Source organism: Neolamprologus multifasciatus, chromosome 10, assembly GCF_963576455.1.
Source record: "Neolamprologus multifasciatus chromosome 10, fNeoMul1.2, whole genome shotgun sequence".
NCBI classification, from domain to species: Eukaryota; Metazoa; Chordata; class Actinopteri; order Cichliformes; family Cichlidae; genus Neolamprologus; species Neolamprologus multifasciatus.
In genome coordinates, this window is record NC_140448.1 from 22904932 (window position 1) to 22927053 (window position 22122).

At 36.9% G+C, this 22122-nt stretch overlaps 1 long non-coding RNA gene across 1 annotated transcript in view; it reads left to right on the forward strand.

The window, feature by feature from the left end:
• LOC146510250 (uncharacterized) overlaps positions 1-22122 on the forward strand; it is a 100080-nt gene that overhangs the window by 72807 nt on the left and 5151 nt on the right. Inside the window, exon 2 of the long non-coding RNA XR_014876521.1 lies at positions 8080-22066. This is a non-coding gene — a long non-coding RNA (uncharacterized LOC146510250). The remainder of the gene's footprint in view (positions 1-8079; positions 22067-22122) is intronic.

The following is a 22122-nucleotide window of genomic DNA, read 5'->3' on the forward strand; positions in this document are numbered from 1 at the left end:
CAGGCTAGAAAACCAGAAAAACAATATTTGAAATGCATGTATGAATCAAAACAAAGAAGAGAGGATATAAGGCAGGATAATCAGATTTTCCACATAGACTAAATACGTAAATAGTAAAGTAGTAAAACTTACACACAAATAGGAACACACAAACACACTCACAAAGACACACATAGACTGCAAAGGGTGGCTTATTATCTTAATTCTTTCCTGGAATCATGTCATTTATGTGAGAGTGTTAGGCTACCAGCAGAAATCCCAAAAAGTCACTGTGCCATTTTTCGGGATTATATGTGGGATTACTTCTTGGTTGGACATCTCGTGCATTTTTCATTTTTATGAATTAAATGAATGAGACACAATCTGATAACTGTTGAGTTCTGGTGGTGCTGGTAGGCAAATCAGATCTGATTACCACTGAACAGTGCCATGCTCTCTGTTTCCAATTGAAGCTGCCAACTCCAGCTTCATGTTGAGCATCCGGACAAAAGCACTTTTTCTTGCTTTTTTCTTTTTATTCACAGATTGGGCCTTTAATGTGCTCCCTAATCTTTGTAAATAATGTGAAATCTTTGCAAAACTGAAAGGAAAAAAAAAAACAACAGTGGCTGTTTCCTTATTAACCAAACCACATTTACACAGTATTAAAATACCTGACCTTTAAAATGCCCTAGATAATCAAATGATAATATTATATTATTATTCAAAAATCTAAAACAATACCCTTTTTGAAATGTGTCCTTAATTAAAAAACGTGTGAGAATGATTGTATGACAAAATTGGTGCAAAAGTGGTGCAAATAAAATGTTTGGTGATACAAACTCTGCCAAAATCTTTTGGCAAAATATCCTCTTGCCTTGGATAATAATTTTTTGTAATCACTGGCAGAGGGATAGCATTTAAAATCTTCAATACAACTAGCGAGAATCTATGTAAACTTAACCGAACTTCTAAACCTGGTCTAAAGTAAGAACCTGGCCAAATTGTCTTACTTTTTAGAGGATTTAGTTTGAGTTTTGTGACCACACTTATTCTCGATAAGGATAGAAACAAATAATACTCTCTCTCTCACACTCTCGCCGTCCCTCTCTTCCCCTCAAACCATCACAAGCTCTTTTATTCACCCCCTCTGTTCTTGCCTTTGCAGGACATGTATGAAAATGTTGAAAGCAAGCCCCACCAGGCCATCAGGAATGAGAGAAAACAAATAGCATAATTCAGGAGAAAGCCCCACATCTCCAGGCTGTTGGACCTCACCAAACTTTTTTTTTCTTCCTGTAATTTGGATATATTTGAAAGTGCAGTCACACAGTAGTGTAGTCTGAAAAATGAAAAAGGCAGATACAGACAGAAAAAGAAGAGGTAAAAAAGAGAGAAGGTATTCAGGCAAGGAGATTGAGAGAGAGAGAGTATGAAATATTACGGGGAAGGAGAGATGAAAAACTAAACACAGACATTGGTATGATTGAATGAGGTTGAGCTTGGCTGTTGGACCAACAGCAGTTCTATTCTCTCTCCGTCTGTAATTTATATTTTCCTTCAAGGCGTTTTATGATAAATGAAAGTATGTTGAAAAAGCGCTATTGCCTATTTTGTTCTTCTCTTTCACACTGAAGTGTTGGGCCTTATTCAGGTCAACATTTAGGAATGAAATGAAAAGATGATGCTATAGGGTTTGGTGTATACATGCACAGATGCTGTTTGTTGCCACTTAAAAGCATTTCACAAACAGAATTAATTGGCTGTTTCTCTGACACATTTGTTATTTGAGCAGTTCCTACATTAGGATGGCTTTATGTTTCTCTGTATCCACTTTCAGACCTGACAGTCTTGGGGACTCCCTGAGGGCTCCAATATGGTTCTATTCACACCCTGCAGAGATCTTTGCAGACTATCATCCACATGTTGTTGCTGCTTAGTGTCACTAGGGGGGTGGTAGTGCCACAAACAACTGTGTGTGTGTCTGTGGGTTGATGTTGCTTGTGCTACTGTCGGTCCTCACCAGCTGCAGGGAAGAGTGAAATTGTAACATACAAAGAGCTGAAATGAAACTGAGTGTCCATTTCAAGTAGATTTCAGCCACTGTCTGTAGGTATTGTGCTATATTTTTCACTCTTTAATGGGGTTTTTTTCAGTGCTTTACCCATTTAAGGTCATTTAAGGTAAGTTCCATTGTTGCTCCTTTCCCTGTTCCCTGTAGGTCAGCATTTGACCTATGTTCAACATCATCTACATCAAGCTATGTGCTACTGGGTACTGGGTGTTCTGTTCATCTGTGCTGGCAAATACCAACGCAAAGAGACACAACTGCAGAATTGTAAATAAAGATAACTACCCAGTGTAATATTCTTTGCCCGGAACACATGTGTTTTGCTGTTTTTTATGATAATAGTGGAGTTTGAAATAGGAAATATACCTGAAAGACCTTATTTTGAACTCTAAACATTCCAGGTTTTGGATATGTTCTAAAGTATAGAAACAGACCCTAACCTTAAAAAGAGTTTAGTGGTTTCTTGTAAGGATAGTGTACTGTAAACCATACCAATGCTCATGTGCTTGGCTTGTTGCCTTCTCATTCTTGCTTCATCATTTTCTCTAAACATTGCCTCACTGTGTGTGGGCATGGATGCCCCAAGCAGCTCAGACAACATGCTGGCCAAGATTTTTTTTAATATTCACTTTGATGAAAGGCTTAATAAAGTTTGGACTTTATTCACCTTTGTTCTTCTTCTTCTTCTTCTTCTTCTTCTTTTTTTTTTTACACTTTTTAATTTATCCTCTGTTTTACACAGTGGATGTCAAAATCATTCTACAATTATAATAGTCCTTCGTACACTACAAATACTTAAACTACGTACAATCATTTTGTTTATATTTTTACATGGTGATTGCTGGTGCTGCAACACATGCTTACGCCTAGAAGTAGATATATTTTATAAAACATAAATAAAATCAGATTGTTTTAGGACAAAACATTTGCTCTTTTTGAATTTAATGGCAGCAACATGTAGGACATACTGTGTTTATCACTGTGTGTATGTGTTATACTGAGAATAAAATATAGCTCTATCATTGCATCATTACTTCCACCAAGGAGTTTGTTTTTGGTTGTGTGCATGTGTATGTGTCAAAACCACAGTAGTTTAAAAGGTTTTGAATGAATTTGGATAAAACCAGGTGTAGAGTGGGTTCATGTTGACAATCCATTAAAATCTGGCTTATATCCACCAAAGTCTTCAAGGGTAACATCATGATTTATTGTTCAGAAATTGACAAAAACGCCTCAAAACCTAGAGACTATGATTCTCACAAGTGTGGTGTCCATTGACAGCATATAGGAAGATTTAAAACATCATGTCACATCTGACCTCTGACCTCTTCTTTATAACAATAGATTGATCTGAAGGTCAATGCGTTCATATTGCTATATAGAGCTTTATAAAACAGTTTCTTTTAGATACTGCCGTTGCTTGTATTATATACATACAAAGAGCTGAAATGACAAAAAATTGACAAAAAAGCCTCCAGACCTCATCAGCTCTTTGTATGTTACAATTATATAGTCAGAGAAAGATATCTGGAGATTCTAAGCATCATGTTATTTTATTATGATGAATAATAAAAAAAATTACTGTACTTACAAAATAATCAAAAAATCCAAAAATATTTTTCCACACTTTTCCCATCCATGCCGTAATGTCCACAACTTACTTAGTAAGGTTTTTTGACACTAGTGAAGTGATTTATAATACTTCCTGCTATCATCTCCTAACAATTTTAAGAATCAATACCAGACTAAATGACTGATGATGCGCCTATCCTCTGCGTTGCAGAGGATAGGCGCGCTTGTTATTTTTCCACGTAAAGTGATGCCCCATTGGTTGTTCTCGTCCAGACCTCATCATAGGCGCTGATTTGACATTTCCTCTTAAAAGGCCACAGATAGATCATGTGTTTGAAGACTGGGTGCAGGAAGACTCTGCAATATATAAGGTAACGAACCTTGCCAGGTTGGTTTTATGTGGAAATGCTACAGTGTATTATAAGTTTTTCTGATACTGGAAGTGTTTTCATCCACAGTGGGGAAGGTATGAAAACTTATGAAGCCCACAGAGATTTCATTCAATTTACTCCATTCACTCGGCTCTAATCTTAGAGACTGCAATTTTTTCTATAATAAGCATCTGTACTGAAAAGAAAAGAAAATCCAAACAGCGTGGCTGCACTGTTATGATCAAAGCAAAGATTAACCACTGCAGCTTTGTTGATTTTTATACCGGTCGCCTCAAATCTACCAGTCTGTGTCACTGGTTTTCAGATCACCCGCCATCTACAGATGCACATCTGTGAGTGAGTGTTGACCTTGGCTCCTCTGGAGTGTGTTTGTACTTGTGGTTGAGGGTGCTTGTGTGACAGAGAGTAGAGCGATGAAGTGACGAGGGAGACAGTGTAAGAGGGCAGTGAAGAAGACAGAAACATTACCTAAAATACTGGTAATGCTTTATGGTGGTGCTTTATGTACTCATTGGTACACCAAATCCTTATATCTCCCTTCTTTCAATTTGACCTTTCATAACACATGTTTAAGTGCTGTGTTTAACAGCCTATTGTGCTGAAAATGGGCAGGACAAATAGGTAGCTGGAGTGAATATGGCTCTGTTGTGATTTGTCATTTTTGTGGTGTTTATATTTATTTTTTTGTACTCTTCTTCTTTGATTTTGTGAGTTTTAATTTTTGTATTTTATTTCCTCCTCCTTTTTAATGTGGTCTCTTTTGTGTCATAGGTCATTATGTAAATGTGATGCTTGAGAAGTAATCATTATAGTTATTACATAACAAGAGTAACTGCAGCTGGAAAAGAAACAGAATATGTCCAAGATAGTATTAAAGTGCAGTCTTTAAATCATTTATAAGTTGTTGTAATTTCTTGCCACCATTTGGCTCATCTGCCAAAAAAAGGTTGCGAGCCCCTGAAGAGATTCATGCAGAAGTCTGCACAGAGGCAGACTTTGGCTTTTGGCTAACAATGATTGCCAAGAGTCCATATACACACAGTCACACAGAAAACTTGGCATCCAGCAAGGCCCTGGCACCGAGTGAGGCTTGCTGTGTGCAAGTTCAGATCGACCCACCAAGCTCACCCCCCTCACTCTTGTCGTAATGTCCACATCTTCTGCTTGGGGATGCCACTATGCCACCATGTGAGAAGCAGGTATATATTTTTTTTAAAAACTAAAGCTGAAAAACAAGCAAGGGACAGTTAAAGATCAGAGGAATGGAAAGCGAATGAAAAATGGCAAAAAAGGATGAAGGGAGGGAAAGTGACAGAAGACTGAAATCTGTCAGTTGGCTAGGCTTAATCGGAGGGGATTCTGAGTTCTGGCGGTGGTACATAGGATTTGGACACAGACTGTGGGTTGTCCCTGGGACCTCTCAATCTTGTTGCTGTTGACAGATTTCAACCAATCTCTCTATTTAGAAAGTAAACCTACCCCAAAAAATGTTAAAATTCTGATTTTTGCTTTCTGACAACACATACTTAAAATGCATGAAGGAAGTAGCTCTGTGCCTTGTATGCCGCAAGAGACCCGTGACTTAGCATTGGTATCTAAATTTGTACAGTCAAAATTCAGAGTTTTATAGCACTGTGACAATTAAGGTTGAGCTTGTGTGGAAGTGATAACAATAAGAATAAGACAGCTTCCTTAAACTTGAGATGTGTTAATCCAAAAGATCTGCCCTGAAGCCCTCACAGGAGTCTTCTGATTGGGGGAAAAATCTATCACATTCAATCCATCTTGTTCTAAGTGTGGTGTGGTTCATTGTTAATTTGTCTTTTGACTAAAAACATCTTTTGTCCACTTCTGTACATGTCACTCATTAACTATTGTTAGCGCTGACAGTATTGACCTGCAGTATAATAGTTATTGTTGTAGGCTGATTGTAATTAGTGCCCTTTGTATGAATTCTTCAATGGCTTTCATTGATTGAATTGAATATTGAATTCAATATAGAGCGAGCTAATGTGCAAGCAGCTTTCATGGACAGTGTATGGTATGTAACCAAGTGTTTGTTTCAAACGTATTCACGATTTTAAAGATAAAGATTAAAATTAAAGATAAAAATGAAGTAAAGATTATTGCAATGTCTCCACTTTAACACATTATAATTGACTGTTTTCAGTTCTTCTGTTGATCAGGTAAAATGCTGTCCTTTATAATGGGATTATATTTTTAATTATAATTGCACATATAATTTTTTATATATTCACAGTTTTTCTTTCATCTCAGGTGAGATGAAAATTGAATTAAATGTACACCATAATGAGATATACACACACTGGCCACTTCATTAGGCACACACTCCCAGTATCAGCCCACCTTTTGTCTTCAAACTGTCGTAATTCCTTGTGGCACAGATTCAGCAAGGTGCTGGATGAGAGCATAACACAGTTGTTGCAGATTTATAGGCTGCGTATCCATGCTGTGAATCTTCCATTCGACCACATTCCAAAGGTGCTCTGTTGAATTGAGATCTGGTTACTGTGGAGACCAATGAGTACAGTGAAGCCATTGTTATGTTAAAGAAACCAGTTTGAGATTATTTGAGCTTTTGAGACATGGCGTGTTATCCTGCTGGAAGCAGCCATCAGAAGATGGGTACAGTGTGGTTATAAAGGGATAGACATGGTCAGCAACAATACTCAGGTAAGATTAGGAATTTAAATCATGTTCAGTTGGTAGTAAGACAGGGAAATGCTGACACTAGTGTGCAATGAAATCGAGACTGCTTCAAGTTTTGACATGTTGTACGTTCAGAAATGGTTGGTTGTAATGAGTGGTTAGTTAATGTTATCTTTCTATGGCTTTAGTCTACATTGGAAAATCCCAATAGGGCAGCAGCCCATTTGGCACTAACAACCATGCCATGAAAAGCCACTTAAATTCTGATGTAGATCTTGACCTGTCTAGATGACCAAATGCACTGAGTTTCTTCCATGTGATTGGTTGACTAGACATTTATGTTAAAGAGGAGTTCAACATATGTACAAATAAAGTGGCTGTGGGTATAAATCCAGAGAGGAAAACAATTAAAAAAAAAGGTCTGAATTAGTGACTGTCGGATTTGCAAGAGAAAGATTTGACATTCATAGCAAGCTGTGAGGCATATTGTTGCTACAGGATGCTAAGTGATAATACTTTATAATATGTTATGTATATTATTTTAAATGTAGTTTAGAAAATACCGATCAAGGATGATACTAATACAAGTGACAGTTCAAGAGAACTCAATATGCAGTTATCTTTTTAAAAAAATGAATGTTTACAATGTATTCATTACAGAATTATTTTTTCAAAACATTTGGCGATTCTATAAAATGTAAATAAAATTATAATATTTTACAAATTATTCATACCCACAGTGAAAACATAAATACATTATGACAGTAAGACAAATTCTTCTTCTTCTTCTTCTTCTTTTTTTAAGTAATACTCGTTTTGAATTTGATGCAAACTTTGGTGTAGCTCTATGTTTGTATTTTGTCTGAAAGTAATTGCACAATGTGGTTAGTCTGCATATAAAAATATTATATTGGCTCATAGTAGGTCAATAGTGCAAGTTAATGAGTTTCAATATCTGTGAGAAAATGTAGAGTAATTAAAAATATAGTAAATAATGCTTCTTTATCGTTCCATGGTCATCCAGTGTGACTGAGATACAGAAGGTTGCTAGAGGTAAATAACAGAATAAAGTATCAACTCTACACAACCTCTGAGTAAACAGTGTGTTCTTTTCATTTTATGCTTTATGACAGTGAAGTTGACACATTTCCTTTTAAGTAGGAACACAGCATTATTATTATATTTATAATATATTATATTATTATTATGCAATTTGGTAAACATACCATAAAATCTCCGGTTGTAAAGGTTATGCACACATTGACAGGGTTACATCAGTCTGTCTATGATTGTGTCTTACAATATTTACGACTTAATTTCTGACAAGCGGTGAATTGTTTTTCCCCGTCGCCTTTGCCTTTTGATAAACAAATTGCTTTCACCATGTTTTTGCAGCATTTCCTTGTCTTGAAAATCCTGTGAGCAGCAGCAGGAATTGGTGTGACACACTCAGGACATACATCACTCAGTCAAACCGTTAAATGCCCGAAGAAGCCAACGGAGGAGGAAAATTGGTTAGCAACTGAACTGCATTCATCATTCATCCCCTAGACAACGCAAATGACACCTGTATTTAGTCTTTGTTGTGAAAGGAGTGGAAATTTAAAAAGAAAAAGAAAATGATTGAATAAAATAAAAATGCTTCTGTTTTTGAAAATGATTCAAATTTAATGTTGCTCACTGGAGACATAATCTCAAAGGATGAGATTATTAATGAATTTCAAAACCTGATTTGTGTTCTTCCTCTGTGCGGTAGAGCTTCAATTTTGTAAAAGAAAATATTAAAAACACATAACTGATGTCGACAGAATGTTACAAGAAGAGTGCGAAACACCGGCCCTGTCCCAACTCTTTTGGGATGTGTTGATCAAAACAAGCTAGTCGTTTCTTAAAACAATATATTTTCTCAATTTAAACATTTTATGTGTTTTCTAAGTTCTATTCTAAGTATGTTTTTATAACATTTGCAAATCATTACATTCAAATTTTACACAGTATGCAAGCTTTTGGGATTAGAAGTTTAAGGTGCCTACAACTGTTGTGCATCGTCAGTTCTTTTACACCAAAATTTCACCCTAGCCTTATCTTTTCAGATATGTGTAACTTAGAGCCATATAAGTTGTCACTGGTGCCTTCACTCTTCTGTACATGGTTCTTATTGCTGTTGGGCTTCCCTAGTATGACAATGTGAGAACAGAGGGGTCTCAGGACAGAACAAAACCATACCATATACATGTATATAGATTTAGTTGCTTCTGTAAAAGGATTCAGAGTAGTCCTGTGTGCATCTCAAAGCTGTGTTTTTATCAGTTTCAATAAAGCCAAGAAGATTTATCAGTTTTTATTCAATTCAGTGTTATTTATACAGCACCAACAACAGTCTCCTCAAGGAGCTTTATATTGTTAGGTAGACCCTACAATAATACATACAGAGAAAAGCCCAACAATCATATGACCCCCTTGAGCAAGCACTTTGGCGACAGTGGGAAGGAAAAACTCCCTTTTAACGGAAACAAACCAGCAGAACCAGGCTCAGGGAGGGGCGGCCATCTGCTTGCGACCTGGTTGGGGTGAGAGAAGGAAGACAGGATAAAAGACATGCTGTGGAAGAGAGCCAGAGATTAATAACAAGTATGATTCAATGCAGAGAGGTCTATTAACACATAGTTAGTGAGAAAGGAGCCCCCCAGCAGCCTACACCTATTGTAGCATAACTAAGGGAGGATTCAGGGTCCCCTGATCCAGCCCTAATTATATGTTTTAACAAAAAAGAAAGTTTAAGCCTAATCTTAAAAGTAGAGATAGTGTCTGTCTCCCAAATCCAAACTGGAAGCTGGTTCCATAGAAGAGGGACTTGAAAACTGAAGGCTCTGACTCCGAATCTACTTTTAAATCCTCTTGAAACAACAAGTTAGCCTGCAGTGGAAGAGTGACATGCTCTAATGGGGTGATATGGTACTACAAGATCATTAAGATAAGATGGGGCTGGATTATTGAAGACCTTGTATGTGAGGAGCAGGATTTTGAATTCAATTGTGGATTTAACAAAGAGCATGACAGTGTTCTAATACCCACTATATAAAGGTATAAGATATAAACATTTTATCAACATAACATAAAATGTCAGTGATAAATTACTGAATAAATTTACTGGGCTAATAGGGATCAGTGATGATCAGTGGTGCAGCTAATTTCTTGAATATTTATGTGATGAATTCATATATTTTGCAAGCTAACAGTTTCCTCGTCTTAAATTGTGTGTTTTTGTCTGATCAGAGGTCCACAATTTAGCAACATTTAGCACAGTTATTCCAATAAAAAGCAAAAGCAATTATCAATTTTCTTCCGTGTCATTTTTCAAAGCTAACGTAAATGGAGCTACAGGTCATAAAAATGTATTTAAAAAAAAAAGAGAAAACAGTTTACATATTAAAAATGGTGATGAGGGATGTGTGAATATATGCAGAAAAGTAAGAGAATATGTTGTCATTCTTCACACAAATGAATAACAAAGGTAACACATTTAATGTATTTCAGCGTTGAATAAAATCATTATTTACCTTCTAAATGTCATTTAAAGAACTTATGTGTAAAGAACTTTGTTTGAAGAAGCTTTTAGAGACTTTTTGTGTCATTTTCATGTAAATTTAAATTAAAAGTCAATAGAACATTTTTTTCTCCTTTGGTTGTGACTCTTTTGTACTACACAGCACACATTGCTGTGTAGATGTCTTTTGAGTATGAGCTAGTGTCTGTGGATCAAGTAGCCACTAGTTGTTTTTAATAATAATAATAATAATTCTGAGATTATTCATGTTTCCTGTGTACATGCAATGCAGTAGCTGCATGTGTGCTTGAGCATTTTGAAGCCTCTCCCATGTATCTAGTTGTGTGTGCGCACGTGTGTGTGTGAGGCAGTGTATAATTTGTGAGTAAGGAGTGTCTGTAAGAAAGAACATGCTGCCGTGTTCACTCATTCACTCGCCACTGTTGATGAGTTATTGACTGCTTTATTCAAACGGAGTATAAGCTGACACATCCTCTTCCTGGAAACTATCCAGAGAGATCATAAGCTGTTGTAATTACATGGCAGGCTGGACAACATGGATTATCTTTGTTCAAATTCAATTACAGAGGTCAAATCTAAAGAAAAGGTGCATCGAGCACGACCAACGCTCTTTTGTAGTCTACTCGGTACGTTTTGATCTGAGCATTCTTGCTATACTGAGGTACTCTTTTGACTGCCTGTCTTCACATCAGTGAACCAATAAAACCAAATTTCGTTTTGTTTTTCCACTTACAAAGTGCTAACATTTTCTCTGTCTAGGCCCATAGTGCGGCGGCCTGGTAAGGTTTATGAAGGAGGACTGTGGTCAAATTTGCAAGAACCAAAAATAAGGCTCAATATTTATGGCACAGTTGTGCTCAAGGTAGAGAGAGTTCATTAAAAGCTAGAGAGTAGGAGAGTAAGATCAATTCGACACATAAATTTTAAGTAGTCAGTAAACAGATTTTCAGAAATAGACCTGAGGTTTTTAAGAACAAAAAAACTTAATGCTATGGCCAGTGTGGTACATGCTTACAATAACAGTCAATGTTAGCATTTTGTCATGTTGCCATGTTGCCAGCAAGTTATCAGCTAATGTTTACTATGTTGTTTGCAAACTGTGGGTTGGAACACACAGCCACACGTATTGGCCAGCTAAAGCCAGATTCTAAGCGCTAATTGAGACTTTGTACCACAGAACAAGTCATGTTATTTGTTAGATATAAGATTAAAAAAACTACAGAAATTGCAAATCACATGAAAAGAGACAGCTTAATAACTCAACGTAGCAAACTGATGGGCTCCAGCAGCCTCTTTCAATCAAAACAACCATTGCCACTACAGTATCCAGGTGGCGAAGTTTAAAAAAAATGGTAAAATTGGTCTGACAGCCTCCAGTGCCACAGAGAGGAGCTGCACTTCCATGTTGTCTTCGTCCTTCAGCTCTGGAAGTTGCCCTTCACATTTTTCATGGTAAACAAATAACGTTAACTTTTGTCACCTTCTTACTTTACCATGTTACTAGGTTACTTTAAGGCTATCCATATTCCATATTCTCAATAAGTCTTACTCAAACCACAAATGCTGACCTGATGGTTGTGCACAAAAAGCTGAAATCATAAACGGATAAGCTTGATCCTCTCTGATCCATCCATTCATTTACTTCTCCAGTTCAGGGGGGATATATGCTGTTCTAGCTGTCAAAGGGTGAAAGGCAGAGCTGGGACTATAAGCTTGCCATTATGTTTATTTATTTATTTATCCATCAAGTGTTGCTACATTTAATTCTGAAACAAGGAAGCGGACTGACTGACTTTGCTGTTTGCAGACATTGTTAAATTGATCAACTAACTTTGGGTGAGGACAGTTCAAACACATGATTTAACTCCTCCAATTTCTTTACTGGAACTCTGAGTGAGGAGGTTAAAGTGCTGTCACATTTAAAGCTTAGTACTGCTCACTGTCAGTGTTATTTCTTGACATTGTCACTACAATGTTCTTTGGCTCTAGTGACACATCTAATCTGTCTTCAACGTAGCACTTGCAACCCCAACCCAGGACTCTCAGTTACCTATTTATCTTGTCAGCACACATTCTTCTTCTAACATTAACCACCCTGGTAAGCAGCTCTGTCCTTCCCCAGCCAACTGCATCCTTTTCTTGAGGTGGGCATTGTCCTCTCACTCTTGCTCGCTGTCATTCAGTCCCTTTCCAGCTGCTTTTCAACACAAAGGTTCTTATGCTTTTATATTTTTGCTATTATATTTAATGACAAAACAATGTTGGGGATTGTTAGATTGCTGAATGAAAGCTTGTGTGGGGAAATTGCAGCAAACAAAACAGACTTTACAATAGAAGCAAATTATCATTAAAAAAAAGGATGTAGTGTATAACACACTAGTTAAATGGATAGTAAATAATGACATTGTGCAAATAAACATACTCTGATTGAGGTATAATCAGCCAAGCGCTAGCACGGAATTAGGTGTTCATGTCATTGCTTGTACATGACACCTGTCCAGTCTGTCCTGTCAGAGTCCTCTAAATGAATCATGACAACATTTAATGAAGTCATTTCAGGCAGATATGATATGCTGTCCATCAACTAATGCAAACGTCCTGTTAATAATAAACTTGAATACGGAATTTGACATCCAATTTCATGGAAAATGGAAACAATATGTGGCTATACCTGTGAATGGTTAGCTTTTAAAGAACAAGTTTATATGTTAACATGCAATTTCCACTTTAGCATCTGTTGAGCACTGAATATAGAACATTAGTTTAATGAATTAACATCAGCTGACACTGATAGCTAACATATGCCAGACAAATCTAACTCTTGTATCTTTTCCAATTTAGTTCTGTCACTGGAGCACAAATGGTGTATTACATGCATATCTTGGGAAGAATGCAGTAATCCCTGTCGGTGACCTCCTGTTGTCAACAACATTTTGAGAATACCATTTATTACATTCACCAAGGATGTTATGATTTGGTAGTGTGTGTGCATGTGTGTCATAGTTCTTTCTGTAAACACGACAGTTCAAAAAGTTTCGAATTAATTCTGACGAAATTAGAAGGTCAGTAGATTTATATTGAAGTTGTAATAAGGCTATATAAAGCTATTTGTTTTACTGCTGTTGTTTGTATTGACAACATATACTTACAGTAAATAGGGAATGATATATGGGGATTGTAAATACATTATTGTATTATGGCTTTGTTAGGTACATAACCTTTTAAATACATAAAAATGTGAATACATGTACAATATGTGAACATAAGTAATTCACTGAAAACTTTTTTCCACTTTATTTATGACGTTTATATGTTAAAAATATTAAAAGGAATTGTACTACTGTATGTTAAAATGGGTTTTAACTGGGCAAATAACAAAAATCTGCATGTTGCAATTGTTTTTACTAAACTAACTTCTTAAAGTATGCTTCAAAGTCAAAATGAAAATACAGAACATCCAGTACTGCACCCTGAGATGAATCTGTTTGGGGGGTTTGTGCTCTTAGAGTGCTTCTTGTTACCTTTTTTACCTTTTGCCTTTTGCCAAATGCAATTTACAATAAAACCTAAATATAAACATACCGCATATGTTCCTCGATTTTGCAGAAGGTGAGAACATGATAAGCAACACAGCAGAATGGTTTGTAGGGAAGAAATGGCTTCCTAGTTGGCAGATGAAGCCCATGTAAGTCATATCTACTTACTGTAACATAGCACCCAGCTTTGCATTTAACACTAGACTGCAGTTGATACAGCAATTAGCATTTGTGATGCGTTATATCTATTTATGGCGTACATATGTGTTGAGTTTTGGAGTTTCACTAAATTAAATAAACAAAGTAAACCGTTTGTCATCTTGGTGATACACATTCTTTAGAACCCACCATGTAGATGTCACACCTTTGGTAGCAAACAGCTAAAAATGAATTGTAATTAGTTTGCTCAGCTGCTGAAAATATGCTCTTAAAACTTCACAGAGCACTTTAGCCAGCACTGAAAGTCAAACTTTCACTTTCTTTTTCTTGCTGACATGCTAAAACACTCGCTGGGTGTAATTGCAGCAGGGTTCACTTTGAAGATTACACCTGCTTATGCTGAGATGTCAGAGCTGAAACATGTGGATGTGATGATCCTGACAGGGAGACGCGTCACAGCTTTTCTTGGCTGCTACGCAGTCATCATCCAACTAGTCAAATTCTGCTGCGGAGATGGAACAAGACTTTTCTTTTTGGCAGCTCTGAGTGCTTTTGTTGGAGAGTGTCTGACAAATCCAGGGGTACTTAAGTACCACTTTATCCTCACTTTTTAGACACGGTTGTTTCAACTGCTATGGTGAGTTCCTGTCTAGAGACAACATCATCATCAATTATCGACATCCTCCCACTTAACACTTTGAGAACCAATGAGATGATTAAAAGAAGTGCAAGGAGATCTCAGGGTGTTTGATGCTTTCTTTTCTCATTTCAATGTTGAGGGAGTCGAATTTAATATGAAATTTACCATATTTATCTGAGCATCTTGGTGTGGATTTTTTAGGAATATTGTAGAAAGATATATTAATATTTTGCAACTTAACCAGATAAGTAATTACAGCTCATTTCATAGATTTTTATTAGACTAATATTTCTGACAATTATGTAAGATTTCAAATAAATTTTCTTTCTTGTCCTTTTCTGGCAAAACTAACACGACTCCATTTCTTGTGGATGCAGAAAGCAGGAGCAAGTCAAGAGTTTCAATTTTTGTCAGACCTTCTGAGCTTACCTGCATCACTGTGCAAATCTTTGGGGATGTCTAAGTGCTATACTGCAGTGTGCCCCAAATGCATTTTTTCCCATAAAATCCATTAGAGGACACAAATCTTCCCTGCCTCAGTCTTCTCTGCTGTCCTCTTGGTAGTTGTTCCTTGTTTCTCTGTCAGACCAGAGAGAGCAGATTTGAAAATATGTCCTGCTATTTCAGGTACACTGAGACAGAAAGTCCTGTATCTATGTTCGATTAGTTGCGATATAGAAGTTATAATTTATGTTTGCTTTCTGCACGATATCCTTCTATAAGTCTTTTTATTTCTTCTCTGTCTGCTGATGCTTTCCTTATATGTGCTGTTTTTTTTTATTTTTTATCTCAGTCTGCATCACCACTTTGGTCCCTTCATCACCCTCTAACACTTCCACCCAGTCCATTAAAGTGACCCGAGTGTCATCACAGATGTCTAATGATGAAAGAATGATGTGCTTTATATAACAATGCGTGAATATGTCCATATTAAGCATTTGTTAATTTTCTTAAGCAACCTGTATACACCTTTTTTGAAACAACACATACTGTGGGAGTATGAAAAATCTGTTTTAAGAAGACAAGGCCATATTACTTAACTAAATTTACATAATTAAGTTAAATGTGAAAAAAGTTCCAACCTAACCCTGACAAAATCATTTTGTGTCGGTTGGCGATGGCTGGCGTTTCCATAACTTTGGGTGGATGACAGAGGTCAGAAGCCTCGGTTTGCTTCTTTCTCTGGTCACTAGCCAGCTGCACAGCAGACAACTCGTAGCCAGAGATGGCTTGTATGGGGACTCTGTAATGACCTGCTTATCCTCACCAGGTAGGCTGGAGAGACACACGGCTACAGCACTCTCTCTTCCCTGCCACGGCTAGGGCCACATTGTGGCCTCAATGTAAACAAGATATGTCTTTTCCCAAATCACAGGACTGCATACCATCATCCAATAGGTGGCCCCTGTCCTGAGACAGGTGAGCCTGCTACGCTGTAGGCAAGATGATCACATTAAGGTTCTTTATATCACTACAGCACACTGGACTAATGTGGTACATTGATGTATTTACTATACAATGATGTACAATCAAATGTGGATGTAAAAAATATTCTATCTCATCATCACCAGTGCTGGGATCGTTACTCAAAAAATGGCATTACACATTATTTGCTACTTTTCTTAAAAGTAATGCAGTTACTTAATTACTTTATGGAGAAAACAATTTGTTACACCACGTGTTACATTAGTTTCTTGTTACTCCATAAATTAACCTAAAATGCACATAATTACAATATAAACCTGTAAGTCTAAAGTCCCACACACCACCACAAATCTATATTTTAATGAGGACACACATACAATCTTATTTTTAGGATTTACATTTGAACAAAGCTGACAACACAAGGCAAAATTGAAAACCAGCCCAAAGAGACTTTAAAGCAATCACCACAGTGATTCTAGTGTAGAAACATGAATCGGTAGAAACAGAGGCTGTAGGCCTGACTGCTCATCACTGGATTTGTTTCCTGTTGAAGATCAGACTCCGGGATCTGGCCGCTGGGCTGGGGTGGGCTTCCACTCAGCTTTATCATCACTCTGGGTTCTTGTTTGTGTTGTATGCAGAGATTCTTTCTATTTGCCCAGTGTGCAGCTAACTGCAGCGCCTTTGTAACGCAGATAGCAACACAATTGTAATTGTGAAGCAATTACTGAATGCATTACATTACTGCTGAAAATTTAATGTGATTACATAAATGCTTTACTTTGTATGTTGTAAGTTTTACCTAACACTGTCCATCACTAACTCCCATTGTACAGCCAAATGTTACTAATCGAAGTGTGGACTTCGAGGTTCATTTTTAACTCATGATTCTCGGTTTGAAGTACATTCACTAATTTGTGAAGAATTTACTGGACACTTCCATACCAAAGTGCCTCATTTTCCAAGGCTCAAGAATAATTAGACAAGTGACTGACAAGCAGTGTCGTGTACATGAGAGGGCTGTTCCCTCGTCATTGCATGACAGATTAAGTAGATAAAGTCTCGAGTTGATTTGAAGTGTTGAATTTGCATTTTTGTAGCTGTTCACTTGAACTTTTAATATGAGGTCCGAAGTGCAATCGATGCAGGCGGAGGACGCCATCATAGGCTGAAAAACCAAAATATCAGCAAGACAGTAAAAACTATGGCACTGGCCAAATCAACAATCTGAAAGATTCTTAAAAAGATGGAACAGCAACACCAAAAGGCATTTTTTATGAACACTGAGATTAAAAAATGTTGCAAGTTTGGATGTCAAACTGGCAGTGCAGAATGTTTAGTTTTACATAAGCTGCCAAATGAGTAAAGCCAATAGAGCTTTTCCCACTTCACTGCAAATACAATTTGCCGCAATCAACTGTGGCCACTTCACCACCCACAAATATTCACTGCATCAACAAGCTATCAGGACCACATACTTCACGGGGATTTGTTTTCCAACAGACTTCTCCAAAATGTTTTAAGAAGTAGGTTGCACTAAATACTTGGTCTCAGAAAGCATCTGACGTGTGACTTATAATTCTAGCAATCAGCTTTGACATATGTATCTTTATTCATGTAGTATAATTTGCCTAAACTGCATCATCTCTTGCCATTAGTTGAAGGGCACGTTTGTGCATATACACACACAAATTTATATTGACAAACAGGTCTATGTTTTCATAGTCTGTCCTCTTCTATTTTCTGTTATACACATCCCACAAGGCAAAGGCAGGGGTACAGCTGGGAGAATGCCATGCTGTCAGCACATCAATGAAAACATTACTTTCATTAGGCCCCATTATATCACCACAGACATCCTTGTTAAAATGTCATTTGCTAATTTCTTTCAGTGCTCATTTCCACCCTGCTGTCCCAGCTGGATTAACATATTATTTATTAGGATATGAAAGAAAACAAGCTCAAAGTCGATTAGCTAAAGTAAACAAGGACATAGAATGAAAAAATAGGAGGTGCACTTTCTTCATACCTATCTTATCTACAGGATAAGGGTGGAGGAGATCATAAAATGCAATTACCTTTGGGGTGCATTCATCGGAAGGATCACTGTGGTACTTTAATATGATACAAGCTTTCTGTCATTAATTGCCAAAAAGCAATCAGAAAATTGACTGACGCGATAACAGTGATTTTTTTTTAGTGCAGACCATTTATATGTACCAGATTTATTTGGTTTCTATATCACATTAACAAGTAGTTGAGTTCATAAAAATATCTGGCATTTTGCTCGGGTGACAAAAGTTGAATTATGCACGGGTATGTTTGGTACGTGGGCTGCACGCTGATAAACATGTCAGTAGGTGGTCTGCACATGTATGCTCTTAAAATAGCTCATAGAACAGACAGAGAAAATGTCAGTGATTTGAAGTTCACGCACTTGCTTGCAGCTCCGTGACTGAGCTCAGATGTTTTTAATGTTCAGAGTGACAATATAACATGCAGATGCCTAGCAGGTACATCATTTACCATGTTATCATGTTATAGTGCTAACATTGATGAATAACCAATACAAAGCACAGATGACAGGTTTTCAGGTATTGGATCATAATCAAACTTTGTCTGAGGACTGAATGCCAGGTACTGACAGCAACCAATTCACTAATTCTGAAAGAGTTTTTGATTAAAACAGCATTGCCATGGTGGGAAAATCAAACAATCACCAAAAAGGCCGAAACATCTGGCATTTTGTGTCTTCTCAACGATAATCAAAGTCAGCTTTGATTTCTGACTAAAAATGAAATAAAAATAAATGTAGTAAATGTAACTCGTAAAAGAGATTAAAGAAGGATTTAGCACTCACTCACTTTTGGAGTACTTACAATCAACAGCTCTTATCGCAGTTGGTTGCTTTGATTCTAAAGAAGCATTACAGAGGATTGTAAAGCTTTTCTGCTTTCAAACACTGCTTTCTAAAACCTGTGAAGTCCAGAATAGACTGACGAATAATGTAACTTTGAATTATTTTAAAACTATAGTGGACTATTTTTTTTTTTTCCTATTTTGGGTTTTAGGATGCTTTATGTGGGTCTACTGGTTTTTCAAGCATCTCTGTGTGTATTTATTAAACCCAATGTGTCTGCTCCTTCCCGCCTACGAACCTCACAGTCGACTGCTGTGTATAAAGGCACTCTCTTTCTGGATGGCTGCCTACTGAAGTGGGATAAACCAGAAGCCTCAGTAGTTCCAAATCGGTTTGAGCCAGTGCCACTGCAAAGCACATTTCTGTGTCTGCAGGATGCCGTTTGCAGAGCATTGTTACTGTTATTTTTGAGTTTTGCCTTAAACTGCAAGATACACACAGACTGTTTTACATCATCTGCAGAAAAACTTGGAAATATATTTTTCTCAGGAAGAGTAAAATCAAAGACACTGCGGTTGAAATGCATAAAGTGGATAGATTTGTCTTGGTAAGACATTAAAAACACGTAATGTTCCTTTACAACTCAATTCACTTAAGATATACACAGTTTAAGATATGATCATAATAATTTTTAAAATACCCTGTTTAAAATTTTATTTCCATTTTTCAGTTTAAAATATGCAACAGTAATAGCAAAATGCATAAAAAAATATTTGTAGCCTAAAGATGCAAATAGAAAAAACACGTAAACCTGGTGTTTAGCTTGAACTGACTTAATAAAATCGGGATTATCACTGACTTTGAATCTCTTCACTGTTTACTGTCATAAACTGGCACAAGAACAGTTAGAAGTGGAGGTGCACACAAGAGATGTACAAAAATAAAATGGAATTTAGTGAAACTGAACTAAACTAAACAGATTAAGTGTGAAGGTCAACAATATTTGCAATGCAAGCGGATGATCGATGTGTGTCATATGCTCTGTGTGGTCATTGAAGGTGCAAACACAAAGGAAGGTTAATGCCAGGTGGATGGAAGAGAGAGAATCATAGAGCCAGAGTGCTGCACTAGCTGACAACCCTCTCATGTCAGGCAGTGTCCCTCTAACATAGGGCTGGATTGCCTCCAAGACTGTTGGAGGGGCATCACAATTGAGCAGTGAGACAAAGTGTAGTGACATTTTGCTGAACTTAAAAAGCCACTGAGGTACTGCTACTGTGAAAATGATAATAACTCCTGCTCTGAAACAGTGGACACAGTTTGTCTGCATGTATGTGTGTGTGTGCAATCTTTTCAATGCATAACAATATAACAGTTTATCCAGACTGACCTGATGTTTGTTCTGCAATAGTGCACTGTTATCCTTACATGACACGGAACAAAAATTCGCAAAAAGGAAAACATTAGACACAGGGATGACGTAGAGTCTGCAACATATTTTACCATACTACACCAAATCTATGTCTGTTTGTCTGTCTGTAAACTTTTTCCACATGATCAGGAGCTTAGCACCAAAACTTGCCACACATATTAGACTCCTGAAGGTTCTTATCTACATCACATACTATGGTTTCAATATGTTGCATAGCAGCCACTCGCCAAAGGACTAAAATGATCTACCTGTAGTGTTTATACAGCTATAACCTTATAAAAGCATCTCTCTTTTTTTATTTTAATCTAATTTATAACCTAATTCACTAATTTACAGAAGGTTCACTTTTTCCTGTGGTGCGATATCATGGTAAATTATACTGCACACCTAATGTGCATTTATATTATGTTTTTAGAGCATATTCTCTGAGATTATTTAACACTGCCTGGTTGTAATTCTAAATTATTTTGTTCATGTCTAATAGTTTGCTTTTAATGTTCTGACTGCATTTCCAACCAAAACAGAGTTTATTTATTATAGTCTATGGTCTGAGCTGTTTTTTAAAATGTTTTTATTTAATATTCCATTGTATTTAGTTTTTGCATCATGGGCCCATACAGTGTAGCAGAAAATCTGACCAAGCATGACCATGACCCTAAAATCACATCTTTCTTTAACTTCTTTTCTTTTATGCTATGTGGGAGCATTTGGTCCTTTTTAGTTATGTTGTGGTGACCTGTGTGCTTCAGCACTGTGACCCAGACAGTTATGCCACCAGGAGCATAAACTCCTGATAAATACACCAAAGCTGGACAGGTCAAGGGTAGTTGCCAGAAATTTTGGATGACCTCTTGCTGAGGCTGAGAATTTGGGATAGGAGTAGCACAGCAACAAGACAACTAATAAAAACGGCGCTTGGAACATCTCCACATGGGGCAAAGGGGTTTAGGAAGATGATTTAGGGCATCGGCACATTAGGCATGGTTTGATACCATATGTGTGGAGAAATAATTACCTTGCAGTGCACGGGCAAAATTACCATCACGTTTATGAAATGTCTGCACTGGCCAATTTAGTTGGCCTTTGTGAACCATCTGTATGTTACCTTTCTAACTTCTAAACATATTCTACCTGTAATCTGAATACTGCCATGCCCCCATTTCTCCATATAAGCAAACAATTTTAGCTTAAGGGGAAGTGGGAAAAGCATAAAAGAGAGAAGTCAGCACCACTAGGGGTAAAAAATTTATTCGAATCTGCAAGTGAAAAAATTTAAATGACTGTTTCTGAGCTGTGCCTGAATATAGTAATGGAGCTTCTTAATAAAGATTCCCTTGAGTTACTCACCGTTGCCTAAGTTAATGTCAAAACTTTTTTTTAAGTTAATATGAAAAAATCCACCACTCTACTCCACTCTAATCTGCCAGTTAAACAGATATGAATATTTACAGGTTGTAGGATGCTATATTGAGTGCTAATATCTATGGATTACTTAGCAATGACTCACATGTGGAAAGAATAAACGGGCACAAGAGACTCGCATACACTAAAAGAGACACTAAAATTTAATTATATCCCTTAGATATTTTTAAACAAGGGACATATTGGAAAATACTTATGAAAATGCTATAAGGGATAATGGATGCAATTTAGTTGGCAATTGCTGTAAATTGCTCTTGACAGCATCATTAGGTATATGCCTCAAAAGTAAACCGTGTTTTCATCCTATCTCCATATCTGCTCTAAGTACAAATGGTAAATGGTAAATGGACTGATTCTTATATAGCGCTTTTCTACTCTCCCGGAGTACTCAAAGCG